Source organism: Lycium barbarum, chromosome 7, assembly GCF_019175385.1.
Source record: "Lycium barbarum isolate Lr01 chromosome 7, ASM1917538v2, whole genome shotgun sequence".
Taxonomy (NCBI): Eukaryota; Viridiplantae; Streptophyta; class Magnoliopsida; order Solanales; family Solanaceae; genus Lycium; species Lycium barbarum.
This window is the reverse complement of record NC_083343.1, coordinates 34,721,552-34,746,521: the sequence shown is the minus strand read 5'-3', so window position 1 is coordinate 34,746,521 and position 24,970 is coordinate 34,721,552. Positions and strand designations below refer to the sequence as shown.

Sequence of the window (24,970 nt, the reverse complement as noted above, 5' to 3'; positions counted from 1 at the left end):
AAGTATAAGCTTAGAGATTCTAAAGCAAGATATGATGTTCATGAAGTTAATGATCTTACTTACGATCCCTTGATGTTGTTCATGGTGTACACTCACCTTAAAATGTTAATTCCTTCAAGGTGAGATATGATGAATATGATTACTCCATAATGTAATTGGGGGTTCTCGACCTTATGTCACCCCGACATCGTTATAGATCGTCTATAAGCTCTAATGCATGACCTATGACCAATGTTCCGAAAAGTTACGAGTCTATGTTCATAGGGGGTTCCATATGGGATAAAGGTAAGAGATATGCTATAGATACGATGATGGTAATGATGAGCCTAAGTTTAGAGATTATAAAGCCTATCATACGATATTTTTATGAAGTTCATGCTACGAATATGATATGATTTTCATAGGTTGTCTTAAAATTCAAATGCATGCTTTATGGAAAGTTATGATAAGCTTATGAGATGTATGTGATGGCAATGATGATGATGAGATATACCGAGACTTGTTATCGCCGGGTACGGGAGACATGTATGTGATATTGTCGAGCCACTACGTGGCCGAATACGGATATTGTCGAGCCACTACGTGGCCGAATACGGATGTTGTCGAGCCACTATGTGGCCGAATACGGATATTGTCGAGCCATTACGTGGCCGAATACGGATAATATTTAATGTATACGAGCAGATACGATACTATGATATATATATATATATATATATATATATATATATATATAATGATGCTAAGTTATGATAAGGTCATGATATGTCTATGAGATGTATAATAATGTTAAGTCTATGATGTGCAGTTATTATATATTATGTTGACTATATGACGATACGATTCCACCGTGCCTAAATGGCCGAACATGTCACCGCTACGGCGGGCTGCTTGTTATTCCACCGTGCCTAAATGGCCGGACATGTCACCGCTAAGGCGCGCTGCTTACGATTTCACCGCGCCTAGAAGGCCGGACATGATCACCACTAGTGGGCGGCATATGATGGTTACCCGGACGTGGGGGTAACAATGATGATTTATATGATACGATGATGTATGCGCTATGATGATATATACATGATACGATGATGTATGATCTATGATGATATATATATATGATACGATGATGTATGCGCTATGATGATACATGTATTATGATAATATATGATATAGGCATGAAAGGCATTCACCCTTAGAAGTTACGCAGGTTATATCTACATCTTATGTCTTATGACTTCTCTATTATGTTCATTTCATTCATGCCTTACATACTCAGTACAATATTCGTACTGACATCCGTTTTTTTTTACGCTGTGTTCATGCCCACAGGTAGACAGGGAGGCGACCCAGATTTATAGAAACTGATAAGCACGCTTTTGAGAGCACTCCATTATTCCGGAGGTGCCATTGATTTACTGTTTTGTGTACATATATGTTTTGGGCACGACGAGGTCCTGTCCCGTCCATATGTCTAGTACTCTAGTAGAGGCTCGGAGATACGTATGTGTGGGTAGCATGGTCTCACGATGTTATTATTGTATATATATTATTTTGATAGCCGAAGGGCTTACGTGTATAAAGGTAACTATGTTTCGAAATGAAAAACGATTTTTCCTATGAATAGAAGTGTGAGATTAATGGATGTACGCTTAACGAGTATGATGAGCAATAGAATGAGCGGTGCTTGGTGGTTAGCCTCGGGTACCCGTCATGGCCCCTAGTCGGGTCGTGACATATCCCCCAGTTATTGTCTTCACTAACAATATATAACTCTACCAGGATTCATCCGGGATATTTTTTTTAAAATATGACAATATGAGATTGCAATGCAATGGTTGTATATATTCATACCCCTGTGCACATACTAACTCCAATGGGGGTGTCCGGGAGCGTGGCCCATATGGGACAACCATGTTGTCCATGCCCCGCACGAACGATCTCTACATACAAGTACAGATGATCTCAACATACTATCAAACTCATAATCAATAACTCAATCTCTGCACGGACGTTTTCGAAGTGCCTATCCCATAATCTTTCTCAATTCATATGCAATCACATGCCAATGCATGACATATCAATATCAAATAAGAAGAGCATCAGCTGAACATGTCATTCTTTACGTATATTTTAACTATAAACGAAGCCCACCATAGCAGTACTAATCATATCAAATAAGAAGAGCATCAGCTGAATATGTCGTTCTTTACATATATTTTAACTATAAATGAATCCTAACATAGTAATACTAATCATATCATATAATTCTAAATGCATTTAATTCTAAATGAAACTCATCATGGCAATATTAATCATATCATTCTTTATGTATTTAACTCTAAATAAAGCCCGTCAGGACAATATTAATCATATCATTTCCACCGCCATGTGAGTAATTTCATGAAATCAATTAATTAACCAATATGTAGCAATAAAAGCACATAATTCATACAATTCACATAACCCGACATGTCATCCGGTGCCCGTATAAGAGCCCTTCGCCTTGCCTATACGTCATCCCTTATTCTTAGCCCATTCTAATCGGGAAAAATCCCTCATAAAAGGTCAAGTATTGACTATCACGATCCGAGGGAAGCTTTGATCATTCTGAAACCTTACTGCGCTCGAATTCACTAAGCGAGTCCTATCTATGCAAAAACGTACTCTAACGTGTCAAATGATTCTAAGGATATGCATATTGCGGTATAGAAAGAAATGGATTAAAAGTCAAATCTGAGCCCAGGAGTCAAATTGGGTTGCCCATCCCCCAAGGGTTACAAATCTAAGATTTCATCCAAGTCGAGCCACTAATCAACTTCCAAATCTCTTAATTTCATCCTCTTAAGTTTAGGGAAAGGAAAACTCAAACTCTCTACAAAATAACAAATTAAATTACCAATAAACAAGGAAATCAAGTGAAAATACCAAAATTGAAGTTAGATTCTTATCCCAAGTTGAATCGTGAAAATCACTTTGAACATTTGCTCAATCCGTGTTCCATAGCTTCCCAAATGGTGAAATGAGCTTATAGAAAACATTTCCAATATATACTCAGGTTTTGGTCACTAAACTTCAAAAAATTTGTGTCACTAAAATAACCCTAACTCTTTCACATGACCTCAGAATTCGACGATTCTTATTTCTATGAGCCCAAAATCACGATTTGGACCTAGTCGTTTTGTTGAAACTCAACTTTGAGCTTGTCAAAGATTTAATTTCACATTTCACGATGATAATCCGAGCGATACTTATCAGAATTAGACCAAATATTTTAGACTAGTTCTATAAATCATTCTCAAACTCCTGGAAGTCTAGAGTTTGAATTTCGATCTCTAGAACTAAAAACATACCTTTGCATTGTGACACATTTATGGTAAAACAACATCAAACACCAAATACATTAAAAACAAACCCATCTAAAACTCATCAGAATTATAGCAAAAATTGCAAATCACATCAAAATCACCCTAAGGACCTGTTGGAACTCTCAAATCACTGGTTCGAGATTGTCTAGACACATATTTGACCGTGGTCAACTCTTATCTTTCCAAATTACTAGTTTTCAACTTAAGCGTCTGAATCACTCCCGAACCCCTCAGGACCCGTCCAAATCATCCAACTAAGTCGTAACATCATATGAACCTATAGTTTTCAACTTCTCTAATTTTTTTGTTTTCTTCTCCGAAACACATCCGAGTCTGCCGGGACCTGTGTCACCGTTCTCGCAAGTCATAAAATACATGTCGAACCCACATAAAGTATCAACTAGGAAAAAGAAAGTTCTGATACTCAAAATGACCAAATGGGTTTGTCGAGGAGATAGACCTTGAGTTTATCTCAATCCCAAAGCTACTTCGTAATATGATGTGAAATATTTTAACACTCCCTCATACATGTCCGTGAAAAGATATATGGACGTGAATAACATAATATGAAACCCAAGATTAAAATATATAGGGAAGATAAGTTTGACTCGGTTATTATATTAAAAAATAGATAGGAGCCTAAGAACAAAGGCTGATGGTCTAAAATTCTAGTATAAGGGGTTCCCTTAACGCATGCGCGATATTCTTTAACGTCATTTGCTACAAAATGTATTTTCAAATAACTTCTAGAACCAGTTTGGCCATAAAAATTATTCACTTTTTTGCTGAAATTTTCTTTCACTTTATTAAAAAATGGTAGTTGGCCGTGAAATTTTTAAATTCAACTTAAAAATGAATTTCAAATTTGAAAAATAGGTTTTATAATCCAAATAAAATGCCCTCTTTTTTTCTTTGCAAAAACTATAACCAAACACAACACCATCTTCAACTTCAACTTAAAAAGTTACAAATAAAATGAAAAGTATTTAATTTCTATGGCCAAACACATTGCAAATAAAGTGAAAAGCATTTGATTTCGACGGCCAAACGCCCAATAAGTTTCATAATTAAATGGCCTAAAATGCAAATTTTCGAAATGACAGTACCGTTTGCAAGAAAATGTAGAACCGACACAAGTGTTTAGTTTCCAAACCAAACCCAAGTACAGGTGCTAACTGCTTAAGTAGTTAAGCACATTTAAGCAAAGAAAAAAAAGAAAAAAAAAACATGAGAACAACTTTCATTGAAAATAATAAACAAGGCAAAGTAGGTATAGCTATGCTTACTAAAAATGAAGATTGAAGCGTTCCGTTTGGATCCTTAAACAGCAAAATATTGAATCAGCTAGACAATGGATCTACTCTTTATTGTTTTTCAGCTTCACTATTGCTTCTTTGTATCTTTTAGACACGCTAATTATCTCCACTAAACTAACCACTGATTACCAAAATATCCAGCTCAAAAAGCATCCCCAGCTGCCTCTTCGTTTCAACTCCGATGGAACCTTCAAAATCCTGCAGGTTCTATAGAAATATTAGCTTGTTTTTATTTTTGTTTAAATGAAATATTGGAAAAAATGTTGAAGTAAATATAGTTGTTTCTTCCTAGAATGAAATGTATTCTTATTTCTCTTATGGATTCTTGGGTGTTGAAGAACTTTAGCGGTTTCTTCCAAGGATAGTGAATGAAAATAGTGAGTTGATTTCTGCGGATGGTCGCTCAACTAATAATTATTATCTCAAAAAGTCACTTTCTTTATTGAAGAAGACTGGAATCAGGAAGAAAGGTGGTTTGTGTTGAGTGATCATCTGAAAAATCAACCCTGAAAGTAGTTCTTCTTTTCTACTTAGTGTTGGAGAAAAAATAGAAGAATTTTCTTATGGGTTCAATGGAAAATAGTGAGTTGATTAATCATGGTGAGTCAACTAATAGTTATTATCACAGAAAATTGCCTTTCTTCTAATAAAAACTATTAGTTGATACTATCTGAGAAATCTAACCCTGAAAATAGTTCTCATTTTGCACTTATAGCTTGTTTGGCCAAGCTTATTTTCCTTCCAAAAATACTTATTTTTTCAATAAATGCTTATTTTAAAAAAAGTGAGGTGTTTGACCAAGATTTTGAGAGAAAATAAGTGCTTTTGGGAGCAGCAGAAGCAGTTTTTCAGATGCTAAAAAATAGCTTTTGCCTAATAGCACTTTTTTGAAAAGTACTTTTAAGAAAAATACACTTAGAAGCACTTTTTAAAAGCTTGGCCAAATATTAATTGCTGCTCAAAAGTACTTTTTAAATTAATTGGCCAAACACAAACTGCTTTTAGTCAAAAGTACTTTTGAAAAAAAATACTTTTTAAAATAAACTGTTTTTATAAGTTTGGCCAAACAGGCTATTAGTGTTGGAGATAGTAGAAGATTGTTCTTCTGGGTTCTATGGAAAAATGTTGAAGGAAGTTGAGGAAAGTCAGTTTTTCTTCTTTCCCAACTAAGTGAAACATTTTTCTTATATTTTGTTGGGCTACACAGATATGTTAGGATTTCTTTTTCTTCTGTATTTTCTGCCAAAGTAGATTTAGATCAGTTTCCTCTGTGTTTTTTTTTTTTTTTTGCGTTTATGATGGAGAATTTACAGGATTTATTTTGGGAAAAGTACAGCCAAATACCATTCGGCCATCTAATTTGCAAAATATGCACACAGTTATAGGTAAGGTATAGTTTATACTAAATATACATATAATATACATACTTATGCACAACGTATACAGCCGAGCCGATGTGTATAGGTAGTGTATACTTCGGCCATGTTTGATAAACTAGTTGGCCAAAGGTTACATTTACGTAAGTTTTCCTGGTTTTCTGGAAATGCTGAACGAGATTGAAACATATATAGCTATTTTTTGTGGATATCTCTCTTTTCCTGGTGTATGATAGAAATAATAAGTAGGTTTTCTTGTCACAGTGTTTTTAGCAGTTTGTTGTAATTTTGTTTCAGTTTGATGGTTTTAGGTTGCGGATATGCACTATGTGAATGGGATGGTGACTCGGTGTAGAGATGTGTTGGTGAGTGAGTTCAATTACTGTTCCGACCTCAACACTACTCAGTTCTTGAGGAAAATGATTGATATTGAAAAGCCAGACTTGATTGTATTTACTGGTAATAAGTTCAACTTCCCCTTCTCTAATTGTCAGAGTTCAAACTACATTTTATTATTCTTTCCTTTTCTGAAGTATTGGAAACTACAACAAATATGTATTGTCTTCACATTATCTGAAGTAAGAAAGACACTTCCCTTTTCCGGGTGAGAGTCGGAACCTCTTCCTTTCTGGATGTTCAGAGCAGAGGTTTTAATTAAAGATTTCATATTCAGTAAAAAATGGTTTAACAGAGATGCACAATAACCTAAATTTAGCAATCTAAATAAATTGTTGTCCTTTTAAGTTGTTGTTTATTGGCAGTTTTTCTCTTTAAATCCAACGCAAACCAAGTAAATATTGATTTTAATCATCTTAAATTAGTGAATTTACTTGTGTAAACCTTTCAAAGTCTCTCCAGCTTAAGAAGAAATATGCTGTTTTTCAACATTTGTTAGAGCATATTGTCCGATGATTTATAAGAAGCCAGCCTATCCCTATTGAATTGTGTAACCCATTCCGCTTCCATTATCTGACTGTTGCGGCAATATTTAGATTTGATTATTAATGTTTCTGATTTCACTCCTTATTTTCCAACAATTGTCTACCATTTGGATCTAATATTGGATATTTTTTAATTGTTGACAAATCTGGAAAAATTGATTAAGATTTGGCAAGATTGTCAATCGCATCCAATAACTAATTTGTGACTGACAATGGGAACTAACTAAAGGACCACTTCAGCTAATATTAGTTATAAAAAACTATGGTCACAGATAAAGAAGCAAGAAAATAACTAGTTTTTAGCTAAATTATCAGCTGCTTGTTTAGATCTTGTACTGTAATATTAAGAACCAATCTGTGCCTAGAAGTTAACTTAGTCTTGTTTCAATCTCTATCCCTTTTTGCAGAACTTGTTACAATTTGCTTAGTGTAAGGAATGAGGAAATAATAATCTTGCTTTCATATACATGATTGTGTGTTGGTTTGTACCCAGGATGCAGGGTTAGTCATACGCCTTCCCTGATATTCGTCCCTTGCTCACACTTCTTCTCTTCTCAAGACATCATAATCTTCTTACTCTTGTCTACTCACTTCCTTCTCTTCCCTGATATTCTTGCATCATGATTATCCAACTTTAACCTTTAGAGGAAACGATGTCAACCTGCCCTGTAGTACTTGCTACTTGAACGTCAATACCCCGTCCAATCAATACCTTTAACATATCGTAACATCGGTTATCAAGGCACACATGTAAGTTAACGTGGTCACACATGAGTTATCATGTATATCGTTTACTAAAACCTTACTTACAAAGTACCCCCAATGTTATTTAAACTTGTCCTAAATTTGTGGTTTTAACACATCTTCTCTTTCTTCGCCAAGCTAGCCCGTCTTACATCTCGCAATCATTTAAAATTTCCAACTGCAAGTCTCACATGCTTCTAATTTCCCTCGGGCTATTTTAGTTCCTCATACTTCTCATATGTCTAAGTTTGTAGGACTTCTTAGCACATTTCCTAAGTCCTTGATTATGAATTTCTCGCAATATAAGCTTAATAATCGATCTCCACTTAAACACCTACTCTCCTTTCCTTTTTATTCATAAGCCGACATCACTCTTTTTATTTTTGGCCAAATAACCTTTATCACCTTTGTCTAATAATTCAAGGTGCCCCTACTTATAAGAATCACATCTGTCTTCCTGCGTGGCCTTTTTATCACATAACCTAGAAAAAAAAAACAATTTGAAGTTCTAATAGATCCCAAGTAAAATTCTATAATGCATCTCCCTCCAGGTTGGAAAAGTCCCTTACTCTCCTGGCTAGGAAAATACTATCTTAACCTTTGGAACTCCCAATAATAACCATCAATCAATGCATGCGACTGCTTTCCATTCCTAATTCCAAGATTCCTAGTAATGATAAAAACATCTTAGTCGCAGTTACCTATAAATACTTTGGTTATCGATTCCTTTAGAATGCCCATCCGTCAACTATTAAATGTTATCCTGCAATAATTGTACACACATACGAAATTTTAGTAAAAGACCCATATACCTGTAGCTGGCCTGTCCTGACCTTGGTCTGGAGGGCTGTAAAGTGAAGTATCTTTCTCATCGTCCTCCCACCATCTACTGGTCTGGTCCTCCTTATCTCCCCCATCTGAGTCCGAGGGATGTGAATATTCTGGCAGCTCCTGATTTACCCAAGGCCAAGATAGAGGGCTAGAATACTCGGTAACACTCACACTCGTGGCTGCCCTAACATAATGCTCCATCATAGGAGAAGCTGGAGGGGTTGACTCTGGTGCAGCCTCGGTAGCCTCCTGCTCCACCAGCGTCTCATACGAACCCTTAGACGGGTCCATCTCGTAACGATCTTCCGACGGACCTTCCTCCATGGAAGTCACAAGCTCTGAGGGGATCGTCTCAATGTCCTCGGAAGGATCAGTCACAATAGAATAGCTAGGACTCCTCCTACTCGGTCCTGGGATCTATAGTCCCGAATCCACCCTGGGGGCCTTCCTTGCACCCCTACTATTTGAATTTTATCTCTTTATCTCTGTCAATATGCACTTACCTACATGGAAATAAGGTAAAAAATGATCTTTCCTAGACTCTGGCTCTATCGTACAATCTAAGAAAAAAAGAAAGGTCAATGATTCCTAAATGCCTCGCAGCTTCCTGTTTATAAGTATGGTGCGATTCACACCCATAAACATGACTCTAATGGACATAGTCTGTAGACAACCCTAGGATGAACTGCTCTGATACCACTTTTGTCATGACCCAAGCCGATGAGCCGTAACGAGTGCCCGCCCACTACTGACCAAGCACCCCCAAACTCGTACTTGCACTATACTGAGTAACCTGGTGACCCATTTTTACTTATATCTGAGCTATGCCAACTTCTGTAAAATTAATACAACAAACTTCACAACGAAACTCATAAACCATGCATATGGATATATAAGCGGATGTGATAAGGATAGCAACGCAGGCCGACTTGGCCGCTACATGTATTGTACACAAAATAATAGATGATAGAAGTACACAACGTTCCGACTATATTGTCACATCCTAATCTCCCTATGGTGTGATGGGCACCCGACCCCATATTCGGAGCCGAGCGAACCCGCTGACTCTTATTGCATACTTAATCTCTGTAGATTCTTACATCAATAAGAAATGAAAAACATAGTTAAGCCTCCAGAATCTTTCTTTCGTCGTTCTCAAGTCAAACAAAATATGTGGTCATGTGGAGTCTGTAACATGAAATATAAATACACATCGGCTGGTGAAGCCGCTTCAAGACTGACATACTACACCCACGACTCTGTCTGCAAAGTCTCTAACTTCGAACAAGACATCATAGCATAGTACTCTGACCCGACAACACTCCAGAGCAAATGGAGCTTGCCAACTCCGCTGGAACATCCTCTATAATAGCTTCTACTCATCTGGGTGTACCTGTGCGGCATGAAACGCAGCCCCCGAAGAAAAGGGGTCAGTACGAGCAATGTACTGAGTATGTAAGGCATGAATAGTAACATAGTAAGGGATGTAATTATAAACCATACAGAATGGGAACATAGAGCATATCATGAGATAAAAGACTAACCTGTACATCTGAGTGCCTCTTAGGGCGGATGCCATGCATGCTTGGCTTTCTTTGAAAAACATTTCTTCTTCATATGTATAGAAAATAGAACATATCATAGCGCCGAACCACGTCGGCTCCCCCACATATGTCCCGCGTCCGGGCATCCCGCGTCCGGGATGATAAGTTACGCCAACTGACCAGGTGGCAATGTGTCTATAGCGCCACATATGTCCCTTTTCCCCATATTCGCCGTATACATATACATATATCATATAAGCAGCATGCATGAGAGCCCAAAGAAAGTCATGTATCCATCGGAGTGACGTAAGGTCGGTAACCTCCGATTACATTATGGAATAACCATGGTTGCTTTGTCTCACCTTGAAGGAACAATTATTATAATATGAGACTAGCAACGAATAACAGCGTACATAAACCAACACCTGAAGACTCAGAAACAAGTTTCGGGTCGATCCGATTTAGTATAAGAAAGTTATGAGCGTTTGAAGTACAGAACCTTCCACGAACGTTTCAGAAGCCATTTTTGGAAAATCAAAGCAATCCTCATACCAAGTACCTTTAAACATTAAATCATTCTTACCATAGTCATCATAGAAATATTCTAATCCTTGACGTCATCAATGTCATTGTGAAACATATCCATTGTTATTGTCATAAGAGCTTACAAAATCATAAACCTCTGTTTTGGTAGAATACAGACACTTTGGAAAAACATTTACAAGTTATTGGGAAGAGAATCATGCCTTGGAATCATAAACATCTAACTTTTGAAAAACAAGTAAGATATGGAAACAATTATGAAATCATAACATCGGAATCATGCCTTTGAAAGAAAGGGGCGAGCCTTAACATACCTGCTCCACGTCCTATTAGCTACGCTTAATTGTCCAAGCTCGTTATCGCTACTCTACATTCAAGAAGATTTACATAATCATTAGCTTCATCGTCACACACACTTGTCTTAGTCTTTCAAATGAATTCATTTATATTCTACTGAAAGTTCGGCAGCATTTCCCCTGTAAATACACCATCCCCGAGAATCTAACTCGACCAATTTATCAACAACAATTCGAGAATTCAACTCGGCCACATTATCAACAACAATACCAACAATCATACTAAAAACTTTACTAATCAATCCAAAATATATTCTAACATTAACAACTCTTGTCGCACAATTCAATGGCATTTCATTTATATTCAATTCCATCACATATAGTCAAGCCAACATCAATGCTTACTCATTCAAATACTTGCCCAAGACTTTACAAACACAATTCAATAATACTTCAAGCAAGTCATACAATATTCAAAACAATCTAGCCAATATGCCATTTCATCCGAAACCTTCCAAATGCAACAAGAACCATAACAACACACTTCCTTCTTTCAAATTCAATTACAACAACCCAACTTACAATCTTCCAAACACATGTCTCATTTCCAAATTCATGAAGTATATTTACAACCTACACATTAGCAACTCTATTCTTATAATTATAAGGAACCATGCTAATGTCACATTAACTTGTTCCATAATCCACAAACGATTACAACTTCATTTCCAACCATTAAATCCTCATTTTACATCATAGAATCCACAACTACAACAATCAAATTACTAAATAAAATCAATTCATCATATCTCACCCACATAGCTCCTATTCGGCCAACTCCCACACATATATATTTCATGAATTTCATCCACTTCTACACACAACAACATGCATAAATCATCCATAACATATATAAAAGAAGATTGAACCTTACCTTCCTTCACTTGTCTTCTTACCTGGCTAGAGTTTATAAATAACCCAAATGAATGCTTGGCTTGCTCCAACAACTCCTTCATGTTAATTAGGGCCTTCAAATTTGTTGAAATGCTAGAAGAAATTAATTTTTCTTGATCAATTTCCATGGCTCAATTTTTGCCATCCTTGGCCGAACCCCCATCTTTTTTTTTTCTCCAAGCTTTTGATTTAAAATGATGACTATGTCTTATTTAGTCATTAATTATATATATATATATACCTTCTACCAACACAAGGTGGACACAAGTCCCCTTTCTCCATTTTTCTTGAAGTTTCTTGAAAATAAACAAAGAAGACTAATTGTCTTCTTATGCAAGCTTTGGTCCATATCTATTTATAATTAGCCCCCATTTAATAAAATATGGCATGTGCCACACGGCCAACATGGCCCCTCCAAGAACCTTCTCGGATATTTTATGAAATTCTCATTTTGCCCCTATTCTTCCGCAATATTACCATGAGCCATTTTCTGAATTTCCCTTTTTACTCTTAACCTTTATCAATATTTCCATACTAATAAATAACTTGTATATTAAAATAATTTAGGAACATAGTCTTTCCCTTAACCTACCACGACCACCTTGAAATATCCGAATGTATAAAATACGAGATATAACATATATACAACTGTCTACAGACCTCTATGGAATATAAACTGTAGAAAAGACAGGATAAGGCCCTGTCATACCCACATATCCAAATATAAAGATGGCATACCAAAAAGGGCTACAGCTCCAGACCAAATGGCGCGCACTAACTGCGACTGAGGGAAGGATGTTACATCTCGGAAATTTCAAATATATTGCATTGTGAGTAGACTAATGTGAGCATAAGATGAGCATGAAGTCCTTATGAGATTAAGGAGAGTATTAGATAGCTTAAAGTGCGTACCATAAGATTTTAAAGTCATATGGACATGTGAGACTAAGCTTGTGGAAGGAAGTGAAATATAAGTCATGTTTGGAAGGATTTTCGCGATAGTTGATTTGATATGTGTTTACTAATGTCTTGAGGGGCTGATATAGGGCTTATTGTGTGGTTAATGAAGTGTTATATAAGTGACAAGAAGGTTCCACAAGGATTGGAAGTCAAACGAATCACCGAGAGCAAGTTCAAAAAATATGAGTTGTACGACCACTTATACTATCCGTATAAGGGGTTCGTATAACCCTTCCAGAGGAGGGTATTTTCATGATGGAGTTATACGGTCCACTTATACTGACGTATAAGTGTCCGTATAACTCGGTCGGGTAGGTTTAGTCATTTTGTATAAATAGATGACCCTTGCTCATTATTTCATTTCCTACATTCTCTCCAAGTCTTAAGAGATCCAAAACCCGTCTCTAAGCATATTCCACTCAAACCCAAGAGAAACAATGACCAAATAGCAAGAATCAAGGTTTTCATATGTTGGAAGGCTCACTAGGGTTAGTAGACTTCAAGAATAACTTGGGTATTGAAGCTAGGGTTTTCACATAAGTGGATAACTTGCTCCAAAGCTAATTCTTATGAGATAAAAGGTTAGCTTTCTTGCTTATTTCATGTTATTAAGAATGCTTAGTTGTTGCACAACTTGGGTGAAAGGAGAAAGTAGAGGAAGAGTTCTATATGTAGTTTTCATGATGTTTTTGAGTGGTAAGATAACTTGAGTCATGATTCTTAGTATGATATGGATATAATATTGTTATAAAAGGCAGTAATAACGATGAGGAAGCGTTATATGAAAATGTGCTAAGAGTTGGTATGAAGTTGTTAGTATAAGTTAAATATAAGAACAAATTTTGAAGACTCAGTGGGATGTGATTACATGATTATGATATTGTGGATGTTATTATGGATGTTTGGAAGTTGTTTTTTTAATATGGTGGAAGTCGATCAAATCAGGGAAATGCTGCACAATTTTCATTAACTCATGAATTATTCTAGTTTGAATTTACGAGTATCTTTAAGGCTTAACCATGGGATGAATCCTTCTAAATGTCGATTCTCCAAGCTTCGACGGTGAATGTTAAGTAGTTAAGAAGACAAAGAGGTATGTAAGGCTAACCATTCTTTCTTAAGGCATGATCCCAACGTTGTATTCCTTTATGTGAATTTCATAATGTCTTCTAAGATGACTTCATTCTAGAATCACCAAAGCTTATGATTCTAGATATTCTCATGATACTATTGGTCTCATTCTATGATAGTTGATCTTCTAAGGAAGGATATAATGACGCTAACGATGATGATGATGATGTTGAGGATATTTATATACATATAAATATCTAAGTATGACTATTAAGACCACGACCCTTATATGGCAGGGTAAGATATCTTTTGCGCGCGCACCATTGCAGTTGGGTACGACAACACTGAGCCTTGATAAGGCTAGGTCTGTATAACACCGAGTCCTATCATGGCCGGGTATGTGAGACACCAAACCTGTATGGTAGGGTATAAATAAGCATTAGAAATGGAAGGTTCCTACTAGAAACGGGGTAAGTAAATACGATGAATGACGCTAGAGATATAATTGGCTTTATCCTCCCATGACTCTCTATCTTATATTATTTCTCATGCTTCCATTACGCTATTGATTATGCTTTACATACTTAGTACATTATTCGTACTGACGTCCTTTTTATTTGTGGACGCTGCGTCATACCCGCAGGTGGACAGAGAGATAAACTTGATCCTTAGGCTACTTATACAGAGATTGCTTAGAGGAGCTCCATTTGATCCAAAGCTGCATCTGTAGGTACTATTCTTTTGTGTATATATGGGCATGGCAGGGCCCTTTCCCGTCCTTATGATGATGTTTCATACTTTTCTTACAGGCTCGTAGACAGTCGTATGTAGTAGATGTCTTTTGCCTTGTCGGCTCATACTCTTGGTATATTATTTTGTTAAGCCTCGTCGTCTTGTGTATATATATGTTGGCATATTTGTTGATGTTGATATATAAAAGTGTTTTAGCCGTTAGAAATGGTATTATTGAGGCATAGAGTTTGTTGATAAGCCATGTGGCTCCGGGTGCCCGTCATGGCCTCCAGTTGGGTGGTGACAAAAGTGCTATCAGAGCAGTTTCGTCCTAGGGTGTGTCTACGAGCCATGTCCAGTAGAGTCTTGGTTATGGGTGTTGCACGCCACACTTATAAACAGTAGGCTGCGGACATTTTTGGAATGAATGACGTTCTTTCTTCATAAGATTGTGCGATAGAGCCATGATATTAGAATTTCTTTTCCTTTAACCGTGTGTTATGTATTTCAGAAATACCTGTAAAGAGGAAAGCCACGGCAGCCCAAAACGGAAAGACAGTGGCAGAAAAGCAGGCTTAAAGAGTACCGCCAATGGATATTGAGGAAGGTGAGTCCCCGAATGCGGCTCAATATCCGTCCTCTTACTCATTGCCTATTTCTGAGGAGCATGAGGGAGTCCCTGTTACGCCTTGGAAATTTCCCCTGATTAGCGTACAGCGAGTAAGATAACGAAGGGCATGACGAACATGATGATTTGATAAGTAAGAGATAGCATTTGATGATCTTAATCGAGACTCGAAGACCATAGACGTAAAGAAAGAAGTTTGACGAAGAAGGTAAAGGATATATTACGTATCGGATAGGAATCATGGACGACGAGCCAATGAGGGCATAATGATGTCTTGTAGACAAGTGATAACATCCCTTAGATTGGTATTGAAGTGTTAAACAAGTGTTAAGAAGGTTTCATAAGGATTGGGGATCAAACGAGCCGACGAAAGCAAGTTCCGGACAACTGGACATTATACGGCCAAACATACTGGCCGTATAAAATCCACGGACCGTATGTCCAGGCCGTAGATCCAGTCCAGAACAACATGGCTCACTGGACCAAACATACGGTCAGTGAAAATTATACGGGCCGTATGTTGGTCCGTATAAAGTGGTCCGGCCAGCTTTGGTGAATTAATATAAGGGACCCTTTTCATTTCATTTTCATTTAATTCCCACTCTCCACAAGTCAAGAGACCTCTAGAACATTCTCTAACATTCCTCCACAAGAAAATCACAGGAAATCCTTGATCAATAACACCAAATCCACGAGGCAAAGTGTATGAAACCTAGCTAAAGTTCATCTATCTCAAGAAAACCGAAGAGGAGTGAAGTAGGGTTTTGATGCTAGAGGAGTAATTCCATTCAAGACTTGTTCAACCATCATCTAAGGTAAGTTTTATGACTAAACCATGTTTTTTAAGGTACTGGAAGGTTAAGATACTTGAATTGTAGAAAGACATAGGAAATGGGTCATTAATGAGTGAGTAGTGTCATGGTTGGATGGTAGTTGGATTGAATCATGAATGTTTGTGTGTTGTGATTATGAATACGTTATAAATGACATTTAGGCCATGAAATAAGCATTATATATGAGGAAACGCGATAGTAAGCTATAACCATAAATGTGGAGAAATTGAAGAGAAATGGGGGATTGTAGTCAATGTATATAAATGATGATTGTTGATTGCAATATTGTGAATGTTGTTGTAAGCGTTTGGGAGTTGATATAGAATATGGGAAAAGTAGTAGAAACAAAGGAAGTGCTGTCCAATTTTCCCTAGAAATAGTAGCGCGTTCTTATAGTCGATTAACTAACGATAGTGTGAATTCTCTCTTGAAGGTAGAAACGTGATATCAAAGGAGAACAAGCAAGTGGTAGCTTAGTTAAACGTCAAAGGTATGTGAGGCTAGCCCTTTATTTCTATGGCATGAATCCCATGGCATGATTTTCCTTCCTCTTCATGATTCTCCTACATTCCGAAAAAACTACGAGTCTATGTTCATGAATAACCATATGAGATAAGAGATATATTATGAGTACAATAATGGTAATGATGAGTTTAAGCCTAAAGATTCTAGAGCTCATGAGATGATGTTCCTATAAAGTTAATGATGTTGTTCATTGTACACACTCACCTTATATATTATTTCCTTCAAGGTGAGGCAGAATATTTATAAATGCTCCATAATGGAATCGAGGGTTCACGACCTTATGTCACCTCGATAAAGTATAATTAACTTTGACTTATGTTGAGTGAATTATGACGAGTACATGTTGATGACATTACACCGCGCCTGTAAGGCCGGGCAGCACCGCTAAGGCGGGCGACTTATAGATGATTACACCATGTTTATATGGCACGGGCAGCACCACTAGTGGGCAGCATAAGATGATACCCCGGACGCGGGAGGCATGGACGAAGGCTAATGTTATGATTATCACACCATACCTATATGGACGGGCAGCTTATACATTTATACATACATGACATGATGATGATTATGAGTAAGCCAGCATGCATTATTTCCTTTGTACTTGACAGTCAGATACAGATGTTCCATATTGATATTTACTTTATATCATTGTCTTACTTCATTGTTTATGCCTCTCATACTCAGTACAATGTTCGTACTGACGTCCGTTTTCTTTGGACGCTGTGTTCATGCCCACAGGTAGACAGGTAGGTGAGCTTGATCCTGATTTGTAGAAGCTAGTAGTTGATTGAGAGCACTCCCTTGTTCGGAGGTGTTTATGATGATTCTTTTGTGTATATTCGTGTATATGTATTTTGGGTATGACGGGGTCTTGTCCCGTCCTTATGCTTAGCACTCCAGTAGAGGCTCGTTGATACGCAGTGTGGGTTAGATGGTCTCACGAGAGGTTATTATGTATAGATATTATTTTGATGGCCGAGAAGCATATGTATATAAAAGTATTTATGTTTCCATATGAAATATGATTTTCCTACAATTTGAGTATAAACGTGATAAAAGAGCCAAATGAGCATGATGAGAAATAGAACGAGCGGTGCTCGGTGGTTAGCCCCGGGTACCTGTCGCGGCCCCTAGCTGGGTCGTGACAGTCTCCGCCCCAGCTCCCCCACCAGAGGTTTCGGGCAAAGAGATGAAAGAGGCCATTCAATGGTTGACTCAATTGGTTGCCGCTCAGTCCTAGCAGCAAGGTATGGGTCATGGTGATTGGGCGGTTAATGCAAGAGCCCGCGATTTTATTAGCTTGAACCCTCCAGAGTTCTTTGAGCCAAAGCCGGATGAGGACCCTCAAAACTTTATTGAAGGAATGTTAAGGACACTTCGGTTAATGCATGCTTCCGACATTGAATCGGTGGAGTTAGCATCGTATAGGTTGCGGGATGTAGCAGTTCATTGGTATACGGTGTGGTTGTCTTCTAGGGGAGTTAATGCACCTCCCCCGGTATGGCAAGAATTTGTTGATGCATTCCTACAACATTACTTGCCCCAGAAGTTTGGCGGGCTAGAGCCGACAAGTTCTTGAATCTTAGGCAAGGAAGCATGAGTGCCTTAGAGTATAGTCTCCGCTTCAATTCTTTGGCTAGGTATGCTCCGGCCATGGTAGTAGATATGGGTGATCGAGTGCACCGATTTTTGAGAGGCCTAGGGCCACACTTAATGGATATGTGCTTTACTGCATCCCTTCAAGACAATATGGATATTTCTCACATTCAAGCCCACGCCCAGAATTTGGAGGAAAGCCAACAACCACAAAGAGGTGAGCGTGAGCTCGACAGAGGTTATAACAAGAGGGCTTGATCTTCAGGTCTGACTAGTGAGTTTAGAGGAGGGAAAAGAAAACGGTTTTCTAGGCATTCAGGCCATTCTATGAATAGTGCACCTCCAAGATTTACGGGCCAGAGATTTGATCGGTCTACTCACTCCGGACTGAGTCAGAGTTTTAGAGCTTCAGGTTCTCATTATAGAGGTGACTCGGGTCAGGCAAGGCCACCCATGCCACGATGTTCTCAGTGTGGGAACATATATTGGGGCAAGTGTTGACTAGGTTAAGATGTTTGCTATGCATGCGGTCGGCCAGGCCATATTATGCGTGATTGCCCCTCTATTGGTGGTAGGGGTAGGGTCCAGCCTTTAGGGTCGGCAACCAGGTCTTCATTATCTATACGCCTTCCGGGGCAAGGCTTTCAGACACCAGTTAGTCGCGGTAAAGGTGGAGGAAGAGCTCCCAGTTCTAGTGGTCCCCAGCATCGTATTTATGCTTTGGCTGGACGGTAGGATCTTGAGTCCTCCCCTGATGTTGTTACAGGTATATTTTCGGTATTTTCTCTTGATTTATATGCATTTATAGAGCTGGGCTTCACATTGTCATATGTTACTCTATATATTGTTGGTCGATTCGGGGTCAAACCAGAGTCATCGACACCCATTGGTGAACTGGTAATAGCTAGCCGAGTATATAAAAATTGTGTAGTTGTGATTTGTGATCACCGTACTATAGTTGATTTACATGAGTTAGAAATGGTGGACTTTGATGTTATTATGGGCATGGATTGGTTGGCTTCTTGCTATGCCAACGTTGATTGTAGAACGAAAATGGTTCGCTTTTAGTTTTCGAGAGAACCAGTTTTAGAATGAAAGGGAAATACAACGTCTCCGAGAGGTAGGTTTATTTCCTACCTCAAGGCAAGGAAAATGATTGCTAAAGGTTGTATTTACCATTTAGTCTGGGTTCAAGATATAGAAGCCGAATCACCGACTCTTCAGTTTGTCCCCGTAGTGAATGAGTTTCCAGATGTATTCCTGGATGAGCTTCCAGGCCTTCCTCTAGAGCGGGAGACTGATTTTGCTATTGATGTGCTACCGGATACTAAACCCATATCTATTTCTCCCTATAGAATGGCTCCTACAAAGTTGAAGGAGCAATTGAAGGACTTGCTTGAGAAGGGCTTCATCAGGCCTAGTTCCTCCCCGTGGGAAGCGCCCGTGCTATTTGTAAGAAAGAAATACGGCTCCTTACGAATGCGTATTGACTACAGACAACTGAATAAGGTGACGATCAAGAATAAATATCCTCTCCCAAGGATTGATGATTTATTTGATCAATTGCAGGGTGCCCACTGATTTTTAAAAATAGATTTGAGATCCGGGTATCATCAGGTGAGAGTTAGGGAGAAAGATATTCCCAAGACGGCCTTCAGAACATGATATAGTCATTTCGACTTCCGAGTAATGTCATCTGGACTGACCAATGCACCGACAGTATTTTTGGATTTGATGAACAATGTGTTCAGGCCTTTCTTAGATTTATTTGTGAACGTGTTTATTGATGATATCCTGGTTTATTATCGGTCTGAGGCAGAACATGCGGAACATTTACGTACTGTCCTTAAAGTTCTCCAAATCCAAGAGCTATTTGCAAAATTTTCTAAGTGTGAGTTTTGGGTAAACCTAGTGACCTTTCTAGGGCATATTATTTCAGCCGATGGTATTTGGGTAGATACCTAAAAGATTGAGGCAGTGAAGACTTGGCCAAGGCCTACAACACCTACGGAGGTTCGTAGTTTTCTGGGCTTGGCAGGTTACTACAGGAGATTTGTAGAGGGTTTTTCTTCTATTTCTTCCCCATTAACAAGGCTAACTCAGAAATTAGCTAAATTTCAATGGACGGATGCGTTTAAATGTAGCTTTCGAGAGTTAAAGAATAGATTAACTTCTGCCCCGGTCCTGACACTTCTAGAGGGATCAAAAGGCTATGTTGTCTATTGCGATGCTTCAGGCGTTAGGTTAGGATGTGTGTTGATGCAACATGGTAAGGTGATTGCGTATGCTTCGATGCAGCTACGAAAACATGAGAAAAATTATCCAACCCATGATCTTGAGTTAGCTGCGGTGATTCATGCATTGAAGATGTGGAGACATTATTTGTATGGTGTCCATGTGGATATTTACATGGATCACAAAGGCCTTCAGTATATTTTCAAGTAGAGAGAATTGACTTTACGACAACAGCGATGGCTGGAGTTGTTGAAAGATTATTATGTTAATATCCTATATCATCCCGGGAAGGCGAACGTTGTGGCTAATGTCCTTAGCCGCAGATCTATGGGAAGTTTATGTGATGTTCAGCCAGAGAAACGAGAGTTAGCACGTGAACTCCAGCAATTAGCTAGCCTAGGAGTTCGAGTAGTGGACTCAGGCAATGTGGGAGCTATCATTAAGAATTCAGCGGTCTCGTCACTAGTGGTTGAAGTGAAAGAGCACTAGGATGAGGAACCCATACTAGTTCATTAAAGAAATACCCTCCCTTAGAAGAAGAAGCCATCATTTGAGATTTCTAGCGATGGAGTTCTTCGATGTCGAGGCTGGTTGTGTGTTCCTGATGTTGCAGGATTACGCCAGCAAATATTGAGAGAAGCCTATTGTTCCCGTTATTCTGTTCACCCCGGAGCAACAAAAATGTATAATGATCTTAAATCTATATATTGGTGGAATGGAATTAATAAAGATATAGCGGAGTTCGTGGGTAAATTTCCCAATTGCCAGCCAGTGAAAATTGAGCACCAAAAGCCCGGTGGATTGTTGCAAGCTATGGAAATTCCGAATTGGAAATAGGAAGTGATAAATATGGATTTCGTCGCAGGCTTACCTCATTCTAAGCACAAATTCGATTCTATATGGGTAATTGTGGATAGACTTACGAAGTCAGCTCATTTCCTACCAGTCAGAACTACATGTGTAGCGGAAGACTATGCAAAGCTTTATGTCAGAGAAATAGTACGACTCCATTATGTTCCAGCATCTATTATTTTCGATAGAGGGACACAGCTTACAACTAATTTGTGGAAATCTTTTGAAGAAGGGTTGGGGACTCAGGTGAGTCTTAGTACAGCATTTTATCCACAGACTGATGGGCAAGCTGAGTGTACCATTCAAACTCTTGAGGATATGCTACGAGCATGTGTATTGGATTTTGGAGGTAGTTGGGATGATCAGTTACCACATATCGAACTTCCTTATAACAACAGTTGTCATTCCAGCATCCAAATGGCCCCGTATGAGGCTTTATATGGGTGAAAGTGTAGATCTCCAATTGGGCGGTTCGAAGTAGGAAAGACTAAATTGATAAGGCCAGACTTGGTCCAGCAAGCTATACAGAAATTCAAGCTTATTCAGGATCGATTATTAATAGCTCAGAGTCGTCAGAAATCTTATGCAGATAATCGTCGACGAGACTTAAGAGTTCCAAGTGAAAGATTGGGTATTCTTGAAGGTGTCGCCAATGAAAGGCGTCATGAGATTTGGCAAAAAGGGCAAGCTTAGTCCCCGGTACATTAGACCTGATGAGATTGTACGCAAGGTAGGCCAAGTGTCTTATGAATTAGACCTACCTTCGGATTTAGAGTCAGTCCATCCGGTTTTTCATATATCGATGTTTCGTAAGTGCATTGGAGATCCTTCTAGAGTTGTATCGGTAGATGATGTTCAAGTCACTGAGCAATTATCCTACGAAGAAGTTCCGATTGCCATTCTAGATAGGCAAGTACGGAGACTTAAAACCAAAGATGTAGCTTCAGTTAAAGTTTTATGGAGAAATAATAATAGAGAGAAAATGACTTGGGAAGCAGAAAAAGACATGAAGTTCAGGTACCCGCATTTATTTCCACCTCCAGAGGAGACTCAGGCAGAGACGCCATTGTCTTCAAGTATGCAGTGCTTTCCTTGAAGCTTTCTTGGTCGTGTGTGGCCATGGTTATTAATGTTGTTGTCGTAGCCCTGTGAGGCGATGTATATTGGGTTGCTGTGACAGGATGTTAGCGCCATATTATAGGGGAAACTCTGGCAAATTTTTTATAGAATCCCCAAGAACCTAACATTTGAGGACGAATGTTCCTAAGGGGGGAAGAATGTTACATCTCGAAAATACCGAATTTGTTGCATTGTGAGTAGACTAATGTGAGATTAAGATGTTCATGAAGTCCTTACGAGATTAAGGAGAGTATTAGATAGCTTAAAGTGCGTACCATAAGATTTTGAAGTCATATGGACATGTGAGACTAAGCTTGTTGAAGGAAGTAAAATGTAAGTCATGTTTTTAAGGGTTTTGGCAATAGTTGATTTCATATGTGTTTATTAATATCTTGAGGGGGTGATATAGGGATTATTTTGTTGTTAATGAAGGGTTATATAAGTGCCAAGAAGGTTCCACGAGGATTGGAAGTCAAATGAATCACCGAGAGCAAGTTCAGAAAATATGAGTTGTACGACCACTTATACAGTCTGTATAACTGATACGGTCTGTATAAGGGGTCCGTATAACCCTTCCAGAGGAGGGTATTTTCATGATGGAGTTATACGATCCACTTAAACGGACCGTATAAGTTATACGGACCGCATAAGGGTCCGTATAACTCGGTCGGGCAGCTTTAGTCATTTCGTATAAATAGATGACCCTTGCTCATTATTTCATTTCCCACATTCTCTCCAAGTCTTGAGAGCTCCAAAACCCTTCTCCAAGCATTATCCACTCAAACCCAAGAGAATAAAAATATCAAATTGCAAGAATCAAGGTGTTCATTTATTGGAAGGCTCACTAGGGTTAGTAGACTTTAAGAATAACTTGGGTATTGAAGCTAGGGTTTTTACATAAGTTGATAACTTGCTCCAAAGCTCATTCTTATGAGATAAAAGGTAATTTTTCATGTTTATTTCATGTTATTAAGAATGCTTAGTTTTTGCATAACTTGGGTGAAAGGAGAAAGTAGAGGACGAGTTTTAAATATAATTTTCATGATGTTTTTGAGTGGTGAGCTAACTTGAGGCATGATTCTTAGTATGATATGGATATATTCTTGTTATAAACGTAATAATAATGATGAGGAAGTGCTGTATGAAAATGTGCTAAGGGTTGGTATGAAGTTGTTAGTATAAGTTAAATATGAGAATAAATTTTGTAGACTTAGTGGGATGTGATTACTTGATAATGATATTGTGGATGTTATTATGGATGTTTTGGAGTTGTTTTGTAATATGGTGGAAGTCGATGAAATAGGGGAAATGCTGCCCAATTTTCGTTAACTCATGAATTATTCCAGTTTGAATTTTAGAGTATCTTTAAGGCTTAACCATGGGATGAATCCTTCTAAATATAGATTCTCCATGCTTCGACGGTGAACGTTAAGTAGTTAAGAAGACAAAGAGGCATGTAAGGCTAACCATTCTTTCTTAAGGCATGATCCCAACGTTGTATTCCTTCATGTGAATTTCATAATGTCTTCTAACATGACTTCATTCTAGAATCACCAAAGCTTATGATTCTAGATATTCTCACGAAACTATTGGTCTCATTCTATGATAGTTGATCTTCTAAGGAAGGATATAATGACGCTAACGATGATGATGATGATGTTGAGGATATGTATATACATAGAAATATCTAAGTATGACTATTAAGACCATCGAGCTTATATAGCCGGGTAAGATATCTATCGCGCGCGCACCACTGCAGTTGGGTAGGGACAACACTGAGCCTTGGTAGGGCCAGGTATGATAACCCCGAGTCCTGTCATGGCCGGGTATGTGAGACACCGAACTTCTATGGTCGGGTATGGCACTACTATATAAATAAGCATTAGAAATGGAATGTTCCCATTAGAAAGAGGGTAAGTAAATACGACGAACGTCACTAGAGGTATAATTGGCTTTATCCTCCCATGACTCTCTATGTTTTGTTATTTCTCATGCTTCCATTATGCTATTGATTATGCTTTACATACTCAGTACATTATTCGTACTGACGTCCTTTTTGTTTGTGAACTTTGCGTCATGCCCACAGGTGGACAGGGAGCTAGACTTCATCCTTAGGCTACATATTAAGAGATTGCTTAGAGGAGCTCCATTTGATCCGGAGCCGCAGCTGTGGGTACTATTATTTTGTGTATATATGGGCATGGCGGGGCCCTGTGCCATCCTTATGATGATGTGTCATAGTTTTCTTAGGGGCTCGTAGACAGTCGTATATACGAGATGTCTTTTTCCTTGTCAGCTCATACTCGTGGTATATTATTTTGTTAAGCCTCATCGGCTTGTGTATATGTGTATGGGCATAGTTGGTGATGCTGATATATAAAAGTGTTTTAGCTGTTGGAAATGATATTATTGAGGCGTAGAGTTTGTTGATAAGCCATGTGACTCACCTAGATACGAATATGAATATACGATGAGAGGTGGCCGGTGGGTTAGCTCCGGGTGCCCG

At 38.4% G+C, this 24,970-nt stretch overlaps 1 long non-coding RNA gene across 1 annotated transcript; it reads left to right on the top strand.

The window, feature by feature from the left end:
- Positions 1–4,340: 4,340 nt before the first annotated feature.
- On the top strand, positions 4,341–24,854 carry LOC132602227 (uncharacterized). The gene is made up of 4 exons (XR_009567666.1): positions 4,341–4,885; positions 6,369–6,516; positions 14,585–14,671; positions 24,551–24,854. It is a non-coding gene; the product is annotated as an uncharacterized LOC132602227 (long non-coding RNA).
- Positions 24,855–24,970: the final 116 nt, after the last annotated feature.